The following is a 3,681-nucleotide window of genomic DNA, read 5'->3' as shown; positions in this document are numbered from 1 at the left end:
CCTCCTAACTCTTCACATTTGGGTTTTACCTGTCCTCACAGAAAGCTACCACTACTGCTGAGGTTGTTTTCCCTCTTCCAGTCTCTTTCCATGATTACCTGCAGAGATCAAGTGTCCTACAGAAAATCAGTGCAGATGCTATAGAGCTATCAGATGGCAGTGATTTCCCAGCTGATTGCAATATAGCCTTTTTAGCTCCTTGAGTCACTTCACAGAGGTTTAGGAAGAAGGGAGTTCCCTGCAGCACAGGATATTGTCATTATGCAGCACAATCAGGCACTGTGATGAAATGCTCTTTTTTCAACAACAGGGTTCCCACAAAGCTCTGAGAAGACACAGATGCTTGTGAGACTGATGGGGCTGGCAGATCTGCTCTTGGATTTCTCTAATTCAGATATCCTGAGTTCTCTGAATAAATGCCACAGTGCAGATGACAAATGGACCTAGTTCACTACTCAGTCAGGTATCCTCCCCTGGCCTGCAAGGAACCTCCCTCAGGCAGTGAGGAGGTCCATAATGGAACCTCCCTGCAGGGCAGAGCTTGAGCTGAGAGGCACTTGCAACCCACCCTGTTACACATCACATATCCAGAGCACAAGGGGGAGAGGGGAGGAAACATTTTGCTGTTCAGGAAACTGGTAAGCTTCTTAACAGCACAGGGGGTAGGCATGGCTGAAACGAGAAATCTGACTGCAAGCCTGAGCACCCTAGTTTCTGTTGGGTTTTCTGATCTTTAACAGTATTTGGTCATACAGAAAGCTATTTCATAGCTTACCCATGCCATTACTCTGTGGTGTGTAACTTGCAAGCTTTGGAAGTAATGTATCCCAATTTCTCACACAGCAGGTTCAGTCATGAATGAAAAGTGAGTTTGATTCTCGAGCGGTTGGTCCAGATGCTGTGGCTGACACTGGCTCTCCCTCCTGCTCCTGACACAGGCCACAACAGAGCACTTCTGTCTGCAAAGCAACATCAGTATGTCAAGAAAAATCAATGAAAGCAAGGGGAAAAAATGCCTCTGGCTCTGTCGGCTTTTAAAGCATAGCTGCACTTCAGAGCTTGGAAAAAGCACGAGGCTGAGGAAAGTCCCAGGAGAGCAGAGGAACTTTGGAGTCACCTTTGGAGGAGTCTCAGGTCTCCTTCTCTCTCTCACCATTTTTGCTGACGTTAACTAAGGTAGGTCACATGTTTCAGTGGCTTTTCTGTGGTTTATCAGCTGTTTCAGTGGGATGAGGATCCATCAAGTACAACTGTAAACTGCAGTGCATGCTTTGAACCCGTGCCTCCTTTTGAGAAATGCAGCAGAAACACATAAAAAAGATAATTTTTATCTTTTTTGTTTGTGCACTACAGTGTTTTTTATGACCAAGCAGTAGATATGAGAGGATTTTTTCTCACACAAATCTCTTGCATGGCCATTTAGCACTGAATGCCCTTCAGAAGCTGGTAATGTGCCACGTGCAAGGACTATGCTCTATAGAGCACTCAAAACGTAAATGCCATGCTGCTGGCCCAAAGACTTTGACTGCTATATCTTAGGATGATGAATTTCTGGCAAATGCAAGTCAGGTTCCCATTTAAAAACTTGAGACAAACTGCAGAGGTGAGCAGCCACAGGAGAAAAGATGTGATGCTTTCTAGGCTCTCCAGCTCAGGAGTAATGAGCCAAGTCAGCATTCCTGACTTCTTGCTGTGGACTCAGGAGACCCAGAGCTCAGAAGGGAACCTCTAACTAGAGCTCCAGACAGCTGTGGTGTGGTATTTCTGTGGGTGACAAAAATACAGCTGACAAGGATGTCATCTGCTCTGTGTAGCTGGCAGCATGGCTGAATTTCAGTCATTTTAGAAACACCTGGTTTCTCAAATACAAATTTCTCAGAACTTCTGATGTGAAGGGTATTTTGAGACTGTCCCAGTGCAGCCTGATTGCTACCACAACTGTTCTTCAGAAACATGATCCAGAAATTTCACTCTTCACTCAGTCTAATTCCATACTCCTCATCCAACAGCTTTCTACCAGAAATCCCAGAATGGCTCCTTCTTGTCAATGCAGCCTTCAAAACATAGGCCCAACAATACTTCATGGACAGGTCTTTCAGCTTATAGAACAACCTGTTCCCAAGCTTTTTTCCTTTTTTCCTTCTCCATATTCTCACCCATGTTCTTTCCTGAACTCCACCCCATAAATTTCATCTATGTTTGAGCTTGGCAAAATTATGAAATATTATGTCACTTAGTGAAATGTCATGTCATTCAGTGGTTCAACAAGCAAAACATTCAAATCATAAATATTAAAATAACAAAACACATTTGTTCAAAATGACGCTTCTGTTTTATTACAGGCATTTAAAAGTCTTAATAACACAACACAGTATTTTAGTTAAACTGGAGGATGTTGGGACTTTGAACTTTTTTTGACCAAGTCCTTTGGTCACATACACAGAATAAGTGATTACACTCAGTCACATATCCATTTCAGAGGATACAAGACCCTGCAAGCAAAGATGGCCACGTGGATCATGAACAGGTTGACTGTCTTCCTACTCCACTGCACACCTCTGTTTAACATTTTCTGCACATTTGTCTCCAGATTACACCCTTTGAGATTGTTTTATCTGACTAACTGAATCTTTTGTTCAGCCCAAAAGTTTACACAATGTCTATTTCACATGGCTCAGGGTGAAAAAAATCTGTTGTTCAATACATCGCACCAATAAAAAAAACAATTATTCCCACTATTCTTCTCCAAATACCCATCTCTACTCTTTTCCACAGTCAGGCAAACTCAAAGACTCAAAGGGATCCCTCTGTCAATATCTCTTTTGCAGGGAATGAGTACAAGAGAAGAATACTCAATGGTGCTAATGCAAAAAGGAAGCTACCGTGCAAGCCCTGGGCCACAGAGACAGTGCACAGTGCTTGCATTACCACTTCAAGAAGATTTTTCAAATCATAGACCTTGAAATCTACTATTTGCAAATGAAATTGTTTTTCACCATCCTGGGAATAAGGGTCAAGAAAAAAGCTAATGATGGCCTTACAAATTTTACACACAAAATAAGCATCCCTTATGTGCAAAGCTGTTCTCAAGAGATCATTTCATTAACAGCTGCAGAGTCTGAATTTTTTGGTCCTGATATTTAGACAGGAATCCACAAAGCCACCATGAATTACACAGACATCTCAGGCTTAGTTATTCTCAGTGAATCCCAGCTGCCCTCAGGGGCTATTTGGAGTGTGCCTTGCTGAAGTACTCTGCATATTGTCCCTGCCATTTCCAATCCCATGTCACCACACTTCTCTGTCAAAGGCCAGGTGAATTGGGAGACCATTCACTCCTACAGAGCTGTGGCTTCAGTTTCAGCCAGCACAGGAGAAAGGGGGTTCTGAGCAGAAACTCCTGGTGTAATTCACTGGGAACTATGTTCAGCTCTGGGGTCCTGGCCTGAAAGGGCCTTCCCACCTGCTTTGTCCACACTGTAATGTTTCAGACCCACTGCTCAGGTATAACATGGGTGTTCGTGGGTCTGCATTGCCAGCATGGCAAGACTAGCACGCCTGTATGCAGAAACTACAAGTGGAGTACCAAGAACAGAGACTTGGGAAGGCTTAAAATGGCTCTGCCGTGGAAATGGGTTACCAGAAACCCTCTGAGAAAAGATGTTCAGTGGAAGAGAGGTT

The 3,681-nt window shown here is 43.5% G+C and overlaps 1 long non-coding RNA gene across 2 annotated transcripts; it reads left to right on the top strand.

Annotated features, from left to right (window-relative positions):
- Positions 1-328: 328 nt before the first annotated feature.
- Positions 329-3,467, top strand: LOC148184790 (uncharacterized). 2 transcript variants are annotated; one of them, XR_015771993.1, is made up of 3 exons: positions 329-463; positions 844-1,176; positions 2,829-3,467. It is a non-coding gene; the product is annotated as an uncharacterized LOC148184790 (long non-coding RNA). The 2 variants fall into 2 exon arrangements; XR_015771994.1 differs by lacking the exon at positions 329-463 and adding an exon at positions 540-638.
- Positions 3,468-3,681: the final 214 nt, after the last annotated feature.

This window comes from Pseudopodoces humilis, chromosome 2 (genome assembly GCF_049639895.1).
Source record: "Pseudopodoces humilis isolate 2021_Gansu_Grassland_sample_001 chromosome 2, ASM4963989v1, whole genome shotgun sequence".
In the NCBI taxonomy this organism is placed as follows: Eukaryota; Metazoa; Chordata; class Aves; order Passeriformes; family Paridae; genus Pseudopodoces; species Pseudopodoces humilis.
The sequence above is the reverse complement of the archived record's forward strand: the minus strand, read 5'-3'. Positions and strand labels throughout refer to the sequence as shown.